This window comes from Bombina bombina, chromosome 5, assembly GCF_027579735.1.
Source record: "Bombina bombina isolate aBomBom1 chromosome 5, aBomBom1.pri, whole genome shotgun sequence".
Taxonomy (NCBI): Eukaryota; Metazoa; Chordata; class Amphibia; order Anura; family Bombinatoridae; genus Bombina; species Bombina bombina.
In genome coordinates this window covers 607,644,463-607,659,429 of record NC_069503.1, presented here as the reverse complement: position 1 = coordinate 607,659,429, position 14,967 = coordinate 607,644,463, and the positions used below count along the sequence as shown (strand labels likewise).

The following is a 14,967-nucleotide window of genomic DNA, read 5'->3' as shown; positions in this document are numbered from 1 at the left end:
ATGCCTTTTGTTGTCAGTAACCACCCAAACCTTTATCACCTGGATCTTCTTCTCTTTCTAAAGACACATGCAGGACCACATAATATCTTGGCTTTGAGACAAATTAGTATTCTCACACGTTACAAACAAGTCTTAGGGCTGAAGATAATTGAATACAAAATCTCTGCTACAAAAAAGCAAAAAAATATATGAATTTTAAACTACCAGAGTGACTATTGCCTTCATGTAGATGAGTTATTTTAAGAGGGCAGCAGAAATCTTATTAAAGGTCCCAGGTGAGGTGTTAGGCTTAAAGGGACAGTCTACACCGGAATATTTATTGTTTTAGAAGATAGATAATCCCTTTATTACCCATTCCCTAGTTTTACATAACCAACACAGTTATATTAATACATGTTTTACCTCTGTTATTATCTTGTACCTAAGCCTCTGCAAACTGTCCCTTATTCAGTTCTTTTGACGGACTTGCATTTTAGCCAATCAGTGCAGGCTTCTAGAAACTCCACGTGAGCACAGTGTTATCTATATGAAACACATGAACTAACACCCTCTAGTGGTGAAAAACTGTCAAAATGCCCTGAGCTAAGAGGTGGCCTTCAAGGGCTTAGAAATTAGCATATGAACCTCCTAGATATAGATTTCAACTAAGAATACCAAGAGAACAAAGCAAAATTGGTGATAGAAGTAAATTGGAAAATTGTTTAAAATTACATGCCCTATCTGAATAATGAAAGTTTGTTTTGGACTAGACTGTCCCTCTAAATGAGGGCAGACAAACTATTTATGTTTACTTCCCTAATACAATCTCAGGTATTTAATAAATATACTAAATTACGTCTAAAACATTTCATCATGAACATTAAGATACTGATGAATGTATTTGTGTCTCTGAGGGTTGAAAGCTAAATGGTATGTCCCTATGGAATTGAGACTAAGAACAACTGGGAGTAGTCCCTTTCAGTAGGTGAAAATAAAGAAATTACATTCTAAACTCAACATAGAGACACTGGGGCCTATGTATCAAAGGTCTTGCGGACCTGATCCGACAGTGCGGATCAGGTCCGCAAGACCTCGCTGAATGCGGAGAGCAATACGCTCTCTGTATTCAGAATTGCACCAGCAGATCACAAGAGCTACTGGTGCAACGCCGCCCACTGCAGACTCGCAGCCAATGGGCCGCCAGCAGGGAGGTGTCAATCAACCCGACGTTGATCGTCTGAAGACTCGCCAGAAACACAGGCCCACAAGCTCCATACGGAACTTGATAAATGGGCCTCAATGGATTCTTAATTGCAGTGTCCTTCTGATAATGCTGAAAAGGTGAAAAGAAAAAATACAAATAACTTTGTAGACTCAGTTTTCTTTAACCCCTTTGTGGCGGAATAATAGTGTTCACATCGGAATAATATTTTTTTTAAAAAGGCTCTATTTCTGTTTAAATGGAGTGATGGCAAAAATGCTCAAAATGCTCTGGTATTTTGGGGAAATTTTAGTCTGCAAAGCACGGTCTTTAAGGGGTTAATATTGCAGGACCTATCATCATCATGAATATAAGAAAGGGGGTTAGCCAGAAGTGCCCCACAAAAAAGGATGTGGGCTTTAATAGATACTGCACCATAATTGAGATATATGAGGACCATAAGAATGAGTTAACCTGGCTACAAACAGAGCAACATCAAGTGCCTCTGTCCGGCTAGGTAAGTAGTGCATTGCTGCTCTAGATCTGATTTTCATTGCGTTTAACACCTTTGCAAGAGTTAAAGGGACATAATACTCATATGCTAAATCACTTGAAACTGATGCAGTATAACTGTAAAAAGCTGACAGGAAAATATCACCTGAGCATCTCTATGTAAAAAAGGAAAATATTTTACCTCACGATTTCCTCAGCTCAGCAGAGTAAGTTCTGTGTAAAATGTTATACTCAACTGCTGCTCAGCTGCAGGTAAAAAAAAAAAAAAAATGAAGAAATGAACAGCAGCCAATCAGCATCAGCAGTGCTGAGGTCATGAACTCTTTTACTGTGATCTCATGAGATTTGACTTAACTCTCATGAGATTTCATTGTAAACTTCCATACACTGAATAGGGAAATAAGATGAGAGTGCACAATGCTCATCCCTTCGGCTGTCCCGGGACAGACATACTGATTTGCTGCTTAGAAATCCTTTACAATGGTATATGGCTACTGAGAAACTTTTGAGGTAAAATATCTTTCTTTTTTACATAGGGTTGTTCAAGCAATATTTTCTAGTCAGCTTTTTACACTTATACTGCATCACTTTCAAGTGTTTAAACATTTGGGTATCATCGCCCTTTAAGCACAATTTTTACAATTTATTTGTCCCTTGAATGGAACTAATTTAAGAAATTATGGATTCTCATCATGTCAAAAGATAAGTGGTCCCTTCATCTAAACAACTTCAGACTATGATGAAGGACCACTTGCATACATACTTATAATCACATAATAGTATTTCTTTGTTTTTACCTATACTTAAGCAACAAGTCTACACAATATATGAAGTCTCTTAAAGAATCCCATTGGAGAAAATGTCCATATAAGAAATGTTACTGGATTTGTTACAGCCCCAGTTTGCCCTATTACCACATCTAGTTAGCGACAACATCCAGCAAACTAACCTGTTTACAACTCAGATATAATGGGACCCAGTCCTACTTTACACATGAAAGAGGTTGACAATTCAGTGAACAGCCACCTTTAATATGATGCTGTCCCTGCATAACACTATTTGACCTTACCCCGTCCTATTACTGCACTACTTTTTAAATATGTATATAGATTAGAAGCTTACAATACACTGCATGACCTTAAATTCCTAAACCCTCATAAAAACTGTAGCTTTAACATGATATTTGTTATTACATTCCAGTGTCTAATACAGATTGCTTAAAGGGACAGTATACTGTAAAATAGTTCTCCCTTAATGTGTTTACAATTGCTTTTTTTACCAACTGCAGAGTATAAAATGTATGAGATTTGCTTTTTAAGGTTTATTTGTGTATATTAAAGCTCTGATTTTGTGTTTAGAAGCCACAACCTAATAAAATGGGTTGAGCTTGTTGGTATAATCAGATCTCATTACTGTATCACATTGTATACATATACCTGCTTCTTTATCTTATATCTGTCCATAAAACAATCACCAGTACATGGAGATAACAATGGAAAATCAACATTTTATTACCTTATCTCTGCTATATCCCACTGGGAGTGTAATTTCTTCTGCTGGCTGTGTTTACAAAGCTTATCTATAGCTTGGACCTGCGGCCACAAACTTTCAGAATAGGTGGGGATACCACATGCTAAATCAACTATTTCAAATGCCGATATAAGGGTAAAGGAGCTACTTGTAAACAATTTAATACACTCCAGCAGGTAAAGTGGATCATTTCGAACAAATTGAAGGGGAGACCATTTTTGAGTAAACTGTCCCTTTAAATTTTCCTGTTGATGTTAACCCCCTATATAATATGGGTAAATATTAGGGGACCATATGATGTAAACAGATATCTATCAAGCTAGTGTAAATCATTGAGGATTAAATATAAATGTAAGTATTTTTTAAAAAACTCAGCAAATCAAAAAGGGTGAGGCTCATTGTTCTTTCATGATTTAGATAGAACATGCAATGTTAAACAACTTTCCATTTTACTTCTTTTTTTTTTCAAATATCTTTATTGGTTCCAGCAACAAACAGAACATAAAAAGTAAATATATGTCGAATTGTATTTCATTATGCCATGCAAGGCCATCATACATATAGAAAAACAGAAATACAAATAATGACAATAGTGAATAATATCAAGCAAACATACAAAGAAACAAGTGAATGCTAATACCTGACTTTTTAGCATCTAGTCAATTATATCGCTGGAGATTTTATAAATATTTAAACCACTAATGAGGAGGGGGAGAAAGAAAAAGAGAGAAGAGAAAAAAAAAAAAAAAAAAAAAAAAGAGGGGGAAAAGAAGAAAAAATTCTCTATTCTATACACCTCTCTCCCTCGACCGCCCACCCACCCTCCACCTCCCCTACTAACCCCACCTCTTCTCTTTCTTTACTTATTATTTCACAATTACTATTTCATAGTGTTATCTCCCGGGGACCCGATATCCATGTTGACGGGAATACTTCTAATATAACCAATTCCAAGAAAGCTATAGAATTTAAGAAGGGTTGTAAAATACGTCTTTGAATCTGTAATGGGTAAGAAGTAATTAATGGGGACCAATCCAGAAGAAAAGCCCTGACCTTACGTTCAGCTGTAAATTTAGTATGAAAGGATTCAAATAAGATTTGGAACTGGATTTCTTTCAAGAACCCTGTGATTCTAGGAGCTGTATGATCTTTCCAGCCTTTAGTGATTAACTGTCTCGCAATTATAATAATTGTGTTGAATATCTTTATCGCCCTCTTAGGGCGTAACTCAGCATTAGTTAGAAAAACTACCTCATCAGCCGTGAATGGTGCCATATCTCTATAGATTTTACTATACCAGAATCTTATCTTTTGCCAATATTGTTGAATCTTTGGACAAGACCAAAACATATGAAAAATATCCGCCCTATCCAAGGAACATCTTGGACAGGCATAATTCTGAGAAGGATAGAATCTGGCCATTTTATCTGGGGAAAGATAATAATTATTGACTAGTTTTAAATGCGCTTCTTTCCATGATATGGAAACTTGTAATTTTTCTAACTCTGTGAAGCTTCGCTCAATCCTGTTCTCCCCTAGTTCTGGCAAATATTTCTTCCAGAAGTTATATAGCTTATCTACACCTAATTCACCCTGTCTAGCCAGGAGGATATCATAGATCAGTGATATCGAAGACTGACCCAGAGAGAATTGCCGGATAATATTTTTAATGTCTATCCAATCCCTTAGAAATTCCACATTCCATTTTTGTGTGAATATGTAGTGCCTTAGTTGAAAATAAGCAAATAAATTCGAACAGTGTAGATTAAACCTTTGAAATAATAATTCTGAGGGTAATAACTGATTATCATCAAATAGCTGAAAAACATAAATCAGTCCAGCTTCAGCCCATAGTCCAAACACTCTCTGATTTATGCCCGGGATAAATTCAGGGTTACCTACTATAGGGAGATATTCAGAAAAGAATGGGGAGACTTTTAATATTCGACAAGTTTTTTGCCAAGCTATAATAACATTTTTAAAGGAAATTAGTTTACTAAGATTTGAGGGTAACTTTGGTACCGGGCAATGAAGAACCGCTTTCAATGAAAAGGGGGAGATGAGGAACGATTCTAACTCTGTTGTCACAAACTTATCTACCCCTGTGATCCAATCGAGAGCCAGTTTGACCAGGCTAGCCAAATTGTAAAGCCTGAAGTCTGGCAAGGCCAGGCCTGCCCTAGGACGTTTCTGCATCAGTTTACTAAGACTAATCCTTGGCTTCTTATTACCCCATATAAATTTAGATACCCAGGACTGTATATTACCAATATCTTTATTGGTCATAAATAACGGGAGATTCTGGAGCAGATATAGAACTCTAGGAAAGATAATAGATTTAATCAGATTAATTCTAGCAGACAATGAGATGGGAAGCGAGGCCCAGTTTTCGAGATCATTTTTAATTTTTTGTAATATCGGAGGGAAATTTAACTTATACCAAATTGTTGGGTTTCTATGAAAGATAATACCAAGGTATCGAAAGAACTCAACCACTTTAAAGGGGTGATCTTTCCAGTTGGATCCTTTCTTATCTACCCAGAGGAGTTCACTCTTATCAAAATTTATTTTATAACCTGAGAAGGAGGAAAAATTTTTAAATAATTGTAACAATATGGGGATGGAATATTGCGCCTTGTCCAAGAATATTAACAAATCGTCCGCATATAAGAGAGTATTTAAACTAAAGGAACCGAGTTGAACCCCTAATAGCCTATCCCGCAATAAGATAGCAAAAGGCTCCAAAGCTAAATTAAAGAGTAAAGGGGAGAGGGGGCACCCTTGTCTTGTCCCTCTTTTAAGTGAAATATAAGGGGAGGAATGGCCATTGATGCAGAGAAATGAAATCGGATTTTTGTATAAATTCCTGACGAATTCAAGGAACTGTTTCTTGAATCCAAATCGTTCCAATGCCGTAAATAAATAGTTCCAGTTCACTGCATCAAAGGCCTTCTCAGCATCTACTGTTAGGATAGCTGCTTCAGAAATCTTTTTAGATTGTTCGTTCTTGGGATCTAAATTCCATGCATAATCTAGAAATGTAGTCACTTGACGTATATTCTTAAGCGAATTCCTATCCCTCATAAATCCAGTTTGATCTGGATGGATAATCCCGTCTAATACCTTGGCCAGCCTAATCGAGATAATAGCGGTCAGCAATTTATAATCAGCATTGAGTACTGATATAGGCCTATATGACCCTGGATCTTCCGGGTCCTTACCTTTCTTTAGAATCAGAGATATACGGGCAGCCGAAAAATAATTAGACATAGAATTGCCAGCAGAAAAATAATAATTAAACAGATTCACTAATGATAATTTTACTTCCTCCTTCAGAATTTTATAAAATTCTATCGGAATAGCATCTGGTCCTGGTGATTTATTAAGATTGGCTGATTGTATAGCCTCAAGAACTTCCTCCTCTGAAATAGGTCTATTAAGCTCTGATAAACTCTCCTCCGAAATATTGGGGAGATTGACACTCGCCCAGAAATTTAATGCGTTGTCCGCATTAACCTGTGTTTCTGCATAAAGCTGTTGGAATACGTTGAAAAATGTCTGACTAATATCCTCTGTATTAGTATATTTTATATTCCCCCTTTTAATAGTCGAGATAATATTCTTACTTTTTCTCACCTTAGCTACTTTAGCCAGAAATTTAGCTGAGGCCCCATAATGACCTCTGAATTGATAATTTATTTTCAATTCATCTTCCTGTGACCTTTGTTTGAAGAAGATATCTCTTTCCCTTTTCAATTTGCAATATCTATCCCAGTTATCTCTTGTCTGATCGAGATAAAACTTTCTAAGCGCATTTCTAACTTGTGCTGTTAACTGTAATTCTAGCTCCAGCTTTTTCTTCTTCCAAGTAGATAAGTAAAGCTTAATTTCCCCCCTTAATACAGCTTTCGCTGCTTCCCAGAATACCTCTGGTTTACTAAATTGTCCTATATTGAAGGTAACATAATCCTTCCACTTCTGTTTTAACCAGTTGCTGAACTTAGGACTATCCGTCAAAAATCGGGGGAAAAAAAAAGACGTATTTTGGGCCTTAGGGGGGGAGATGGCCACCAAAGTGAAAGAGATTACCGCATGATCAGAGATAGCAATATCATAGATATTAGCTTCTGATCTGCATAAGGCAAGTGGTTTAGAAATTAGAAACATATCAATCCTCGAAAATGTCATGTGGGTTTTAGACTCACATGAAAAGCTACGGACTTCTGGATTTTTATATCTCCATATATCAATTAATTTCAATTCATGACAAAAGGACTTAAAATATTTTGCTACTTTGTTATTTTCTCGTTGGTTTTTTGAGGACAATCTGTCTAAAATGGGGCATAACGTCATATTGAAATCCCCCCCTAAAACTAAATTAGCTGCTGAAAACAGAAATAATTTACTTCTAATATTTTCCCAGAAAGTGGGCGAAAAAGAATTGGGACCGTATATATTACAGATGATAAAATTACATCTATTAATCTGAATATGTAGTATCAGGTATCTTCCCTCTGGGTCAGTCTCCTTCTTCACAATATTATAATCTAAATTTTTATGAAACAAAATGGCTACCCCTGATTTTCTTTTAACTCCTGGAGCTGCAATACATTCCCCTACCCATTTACACTTTAACTTCATAGCTTCTGCCAGATTCAAATGTGTTTCCTGTAACAACACAATATTGGGACTAAACTTCAGCAGATGTTTAATAATCAATTTGCGTTTTCTAGGCGACGTAATGCCCCCTACATTCCAAGAAAGCATATTGATCCTAACTGCCATTAAACAAATTAAAAATATATGTGCACTTAAAAGCTATTTTTAAGCTGTGGTCTGAATTAACTTAGCCCCAGTGGTGGGAGGGGGAAGAGAGAGGCGAGAGGACCGGCGAGGGAGAGAGAGAGAGAGAAGAAAAAAAAAAAAAAAAAGAAAACAAAAAAAAAAAAAAAAAAAAAAAAAAGGGAAACCCTACGTAATAAAAGGAAAACTGCTCGTTCTATACCTGTGAGAAATTCAATTTTAAAATAATAAGAGCTCAACAACAATATAAATTCTTTTTTCCATTTAACTCTGTTCATGTGCACTGCAATCCTCAAGAGCATAACTATAATCATCATAGTGAGTACATAAAGAGAAAGAAAGAAAAAACACACAGAAAAATCAGCGCTTACCCAGACACATAGCGCTTCTATCCTACTTAACATAATTTCAATTTTAAAATAGTAAGTGCTCAGTAACAATATAGATTCTTTCTTCCATTTAACGTTATCAGTGTGCCCCACAAATATCAAAAACATATCTATAATCCTCGTAGTAAGCACAAAGTAATAACAAAAAGAAAAAAAAACGCACCAAAGATCAGCGCGTACCCAGACACATTGCATATCCATCTTACTTGGCATAAATTCCCCTATCTAAACCTGAATTATTTTCCCTAGTATATTATAGGGTACTAATAAATTTGTGGGCCTCTTGAGGATTATTGAGGATTCGTCTAACCCCATTTTCATCTAACATAATCTTTGCAGGGTACACAACCCAGGCCTTAAACCCTTTATCAATAATCTTAGTACATAGCGGAATCATCTGTTTTCTTTTGGTAGATGTTTCTATTGAGAAATCTTGAAACATTAATAGCTTGTTTTTTTCAAATACAAATTCGCCCATCTTTCTATATGCTTTTAACAGATTTACTTTGTCCTGGAATCTAAGCAACTTAAAAATGCACATTCTGCTTCTATCGCCCCTAGCCATATTTGTTCTACTATATCCGACCCTATGAGCTCTCTCTACCTCTAAGGGTAGTTGTTGTTCAGAGAAACCTAAAGCTTTGGGTAATAATAAAGAAGTAACCTTTATAAGATCTTCATACTCAGGGGACTCAGGAAGACCAATGATTCTTATATTATTCAGTCTGGAGCGATCCTCAAGATCCTCCAGACGGAATTGTAAACCAGTAATCTTGCCATCATAATCTTGGATTACTTTATCTTGTACATTGACCCGGTCCTCTAAGTCAGAGATCCTATTTTCCGCCTCTAATATCCTTGAAGCGAATTGCTTAACCTCGTTTGATAGAGAGATAATATCTATTGAAATACTGCTGAGCTCCTTCTTAATGATATCAAATTGTGGGGTAAAAACATCGGTTAATTGAGATACTAAACTACCAATGTCCACATGGGATATAGCCCCCTCTGATACGGGGTCCAAAGAGGTATCCGCACTCCTAACCTTTCTATCCTTGCCCTTGGGTGGCATTATGGGAGAACTCTGTTTCGTGTGTATAATATATCTTTCCATATATTCTGTGAATACTAATAGTGAATGTGAGAAGCAAAAAAAATGAAAGAAAATGTGAAAAAGAAAAAGTGAACAAATCCAAAAGGGACCTAGTTAATTTTCTGGTTCAAGTGTGTGTATGTGTTTTTTTTTTTTTTTTTAATTATAAGCGTGAATGTGTGTTAAACTAAGGACTGTGAGTGTATATTCATAAGGGTTAGTGTAGTTACGGCCTAATATCTCACCCAAATTATAATTATGAGAAGCGGACACCTGTAAAAATCAGCAATTGATCAATAAGGGCCATATCCCTTAAACATTCATAATTTAACCAAGATATCTATGGTGTTATAGTGAATTATTTCTCAAAAGCAGTTAATGAGCTTATGTTAACAGAAAAGCAATTGCATATACCCATCAATATCGACATAAAAAAAACAAAAAAAAAGAAAAAGAAAAACCAGGGTCAATATATTTAACTCAATTTTAGCCATTAATTAACCATCTAAATCCCTCTCTCTCTTCTCTCCTAAAGAGGGAGACTGTTAAACAGCAGATAAATGCACCAATCTTGAGGAATATGCAGCTTAAGGGAAAAAAAAGCCAGATTGTCCAGGCCTAGTCTCTTGGCTCTCTATAAGCCTGCAGGAAGTGTAGAAATAACCTGGATAATAAGAAACACCAATTTTCAAAATACTCAAGGACCGATGTACTGTTGCGTCTTGTATCTTGAGGTAAAGTCCAGCTTTATAAGCTAATTGTGGCGAATTTAAGTATCATCAGTTATAAACAGACCAGTTGTACTTTGGCACTTTTGGTGTGAGAGGTACTCCTAATTTTTTTTTTTTTTTTTTTTAGAGAACGCTTCAGGCTCCTGTTACCCCACAACCATCAACAGGGTGATTAATACGTGGAAGAAGGGGGGCGGGAGGATAGTTCACCAGAATAGGGGAAATAACCCTTCTCCCTAACTTGTGTTAATTCAATCCCTCAAATGAATCACTTAGCCTCATCCACCTCCTGTGAATCTTCAGCTCATAGGAGCCAAAATATCCCATATGTACACGCTATGCCTGTAAACCAGGTGTACTTTATTAGGTATAGAGAAACCTTAGGCAGTCCGCTTTGAAAAACCTTGTAAGGGTAAAGCCGGGGTTCCTTCCCGCTATCGGGCAGTCAGGCCAAACAAATATGCAGCTGTGACACTCTTCACCGCGAGGAGGGCGCGCTCCCTACAGATCTCTCTGCAGGCAGACTACCCCCTCCTACAAGCGGCTACTCCAGTCAGCAAGGCCAGTCACTTCACGGGTAATATTTCTCTTACCCGACTTTACTGTCCTTTTCCTTCGGTCTGCCGGTTTTCCTCTGCGGTAGTTGCGGTATCCACCGCTAGGCTTTTCCGCCAGTCAAGGGCTTCCTCAGCTCAGACGTAGACAGCGTCTGTGGAACTTGCCGCCGGTCCCAAGGATTCCGGATAGTGCAAGCAACTTTTAGCCGGGGGAGATTTCCTCGCTCCCTTCTCTAGAGCGCCGTGAGCCGTACAGCGTGTCTAACGGCTCCGCCCCCACCGGAAGTCCTCCCGTCTCCATTTTACTTCAATTATCTAATTTGCTTTGTTCTCTTTGTATCCTCTGTTGAAAAGCATACCTATGCAGGCTCAGGAATAGCACTTGGAGCTATCTGCTGATTGGTGGCTGCACATAAATGCCTCTTTTAATTGGCTCACACAATGTTTTCAGCTAGCTCCAAGTGGTGCAGTGCTGCTCCTTCAACAAACAATACTAAGGAAATTATACACATTTGATAATAGAAGTAAATTGGAAAGCTGTAAAAATTGTATGTTTATTTCTCAATAATGAAATACAAAATGTGGGTTTCATGAACCTTTAACTAGGTTAAAGGGCCATTAAACCCAGGTTTTCTCTTTAATGATTCAGATAGAGAATACAATTTTAAACAACATTCCAATTTACTTCTATTATATAATTTGCTGCAATCTTTAGATATCCTTTGTTAAAGAAATAGCAATGCACATTGGTGAGCCAATCACATGAGGCATCTATTTGCAACCACCAATCAGAAGCTACTGAGCCTATCTAGATATGCTTTTCAGGAAAGAATATCAAGAAAATTAGGCAAATTGGATAATAGAAGTAAATTAGAAAGTTGTTTAAAATGGTATGCTCTATCTGAATCATGAAAGAAAAAATGTAGGTTTAATGTCCCTTTAATTAATAAAGGAAATCTAATTATAACAGCTTACCATACTGTTGTATCTCTGTGGTTCTAAATGGTTGTAAATAGTAAGATTTTCAAACACTTTTTCAGTCTTCCAAACATTTTGGAAAATATGAGAAAGGAAGAGTTATGAGGCTAGAATTAGTTTAATGGGTGACAGATTGTGCTTCAACACATAACAAAGCAAAGAATTTTAGGTAACCCTACCACCTAATATTTTTTAAGCCATATTTAAAAATATAAAAGTGCAGTTTGAAGAAAAAATCAACACGGGTAAAACTTTATTGGTTTTTAACTAAATCCATAAGCTCTTCAGAACCTTTGAAAACCGTGTGGTTAGTAGAATGGTTGGTCATCTACTTAGCAAGATGCAATATGCTTTCTCTTTTTTCATAATGATGATAATTAAATAAACATTAAAAAAACACATATTTACTACAGTAATTTGAATAATTAAATAGAGGACTGGAAGTAGAACATAACTAGGGATGGGCGAATGTTTCTAAAAATTCGAAATTTAAAACAAATTTTTATACATTCGTTCATTCGAATCGAATTTCGAATGTTTATATAACATTCTAACATTCTATTTTTGAATATTCGTTTTCAAATTTTTTCAATAAAATTCGAAAATATTCGTTCAAATAATAGAATGTTTAGCTATGTATTCATTCAATTTCGAAATGTAATATTCAAATTCGAATGTGACATTCAAATTCGAAATAGTATTTCTAGTCTACAACTGTGTTTAATAAATGTAATATTCGAATTCGAATGCTACATTCAAATCTCACATTTGAATTTGAATTAGTATTTCTAGTCTAATACTGTGTTTTAAATGTAATATTCTAATTTGAATGTGATATTCGATTAGAATGTGTCATTTCGAATTCGAAATAGTATTTCTAGTCTAATACTGTGTTTTATAAATGTAATATTCAAATTCGAATGTGATATTCGATTCGAATGTAATATTCGATTCGAATGTGAAATTCGAAATAGTGTTTCAAGTCTACAATTGTGTTTTATAAATGTAATATTCGATTTTGAAAGTGACATTCGAATTCGAATGTGACATTCGAAAACTGTAAATAACATTCGAAAAACGAATTTTTAAGAATATTCGTTCTTATCAACATTCTATTATGTAAATCGATTTTCTACAATAACATTTGTTCTAACATTCGAATTTGAATATAAACACATTCGCCCATCCCTAAACACTTGGATCATCTTAGAAAGTTTGGCTCTCAAGGGTGAGTACAGCATTCTTTGTAGGCAGATCTAAAGTGCAGAAGACCTCAGAGCACGGAAACTTACTCAAGCTCTGATTGACCAGCAGACCTTTCTGTATGCTTGATATATATATAAAGCAACTTCACACATGTTCAAAATCCAGCTTTGTTCAACAATATTGATAAAATGATCACAGAAAATGAATACTGTATAGAAGGAGGCTATCAGCCTTTCAGCTAGCAAGCCTTAAACATAAAAACAAAAAACAAAAGCAGCAAAACAGTAAAGAGTACTAACTAACTAACCTGCGGTTCCCTCAGTAACAAAAGTTATGAAATATGTATATATAAGCAAATAGTAATAAAAATAAAATAATAGATAAACCTACCCGTAACTGACACTTTTCCTGCTGTTGGATGATTCATTTCTAAAATGAGGCTGTTGTGTGCAACCTAAAAAATGAATACACAAATATATTAATAAATAAATAGTCATAACATATAAGCCACAAATGCAACCAGAAATGTACATTTTTACAATTTTTTTATTAGCAAATATGCAAACTGCAATAACACTTGTTTACTTTATCATACTTTATGTGGGAGTTAATTATAGGTGAAAATATGAATATCATATTGTCCTAGTATTTTTATCTATTGAGAAAAAAAAATAGTTTTTTTATTATTGGAAACCATATGATTATTATTTTCATTATCATTTAGGTTATAAAATATATGACGATTCCTGCATAAAAATGACTAGGTATGCAGAGTTGCCAGCTGCCCTTCACAGAAGTACGGGACAAGCAATGGACTATCCCCACAATTCTGTCAAAAGCCTCAACTTTAAAGGGACACTGAACCCAAATTTGTTCTTTCATGATTCAGATAGAGCATGCAATTTTAAGCAATTTTCTAATTTACTCCTATTATCAATTTTTCTTTGTTCTCTTGCTATCTTTATTTGAAAAAGAAGGCATCTAAGCTAAGGAGCCAGCAAATTCTTTGTTCAGAACCATGGACAGCACTTGTATATTGGTGCTGTCCAATCACAAGGACAACCCAGTTTGTTCACCAAAAATGGGCCGGCATCTAAACTTACATTCTTGCTTTTCAAATAAACATACCAAGAGAATGAAGAAATTTTGATAATATGATTAAATTAGAAAGTTGTTTAAAATTGCATGCTCTATCTGAATCACAAAAGAAAAAATTTGGGTTCAGTGTTCCTTTAAGGGACATAGAGAATACATTTTTCAAATGTACAAATTAAAAAAAAAAAGTTAAACTCATAAAAATTGTATATTTGTGATTGCTTTACTAAAGTGCCCCACCAATTATGTTGTAAGATTGTATAACACAGCTTGTCTGGTATTAGGTTTTTCACCATTTATAACGTAATTTTATAAAACAATATAATAATATACTGTTATGTGTGGTATGTGTGATATAGACACAGGAAGTACAAACATTCTAAAGAGCAGAACCACTTAAATCCATTAAGAGTGAGCAATAAAAAAAGTCGCTGTCAAAAATTCAATTTTTTTTGCTTATTTGTGTTTTACATCCAATGTTGCAAAATCCTTAATCATTACAAGGATGGGAGGATATGGATAAGTAAGTTTTAGATAAATAAAAATATGCACACAGGTAGTTGTAGCCTGCTAGATCCCTGAGTACTAACCAGTTGATAACAAGGTTGTTTCCACACAGCCAGCAAAGATACAATATTATTAAAGGGACGTTGCATTCAATTAATTGTTATTCTCTAAAATAGGGTATTTTAAAATGTATTACAGTTTTCCAAAGATTATTTTAGTCCAGAATAAACCAATGCTTTTTTTTTATCAGGGTTGTAGAGGTATGTAGCTCTTTAAAAATACATCTGTGGGAGTTGTCCTTAAAGGGACACTTAAAGGGACAGTCTACACTAAAATTACTATTGTTTAAAATGATAGATAATGCCTTTACTACCCATTCCCCAGC

At 35.3% G+C, this 14,967-nt stretch overlaps 1 long non-coding RNA gene across 1 annotated transcript in view; it reads right to left on the bottom strand.

Moving 5' to 3' along the window:
- Positions 1 to 13,439, bottom strand: part of LOC128660636 (uncharacterized) — a 309,392-nt gene extending 295,953 nt beyond the window's left edge. The window contains exon 1 of the long non-coding RNA XR_008402567.1: positions 13,371 to 13,439. This is a non-coding gene — a long non-coding RNA (uncharacterized LOC128660636). The remainder of the gene's footprint in view (positions 1 to 13,370) is intronic.
- Positions 13,440 to 14,967: the final 1,528 nt, after the last annotated feature.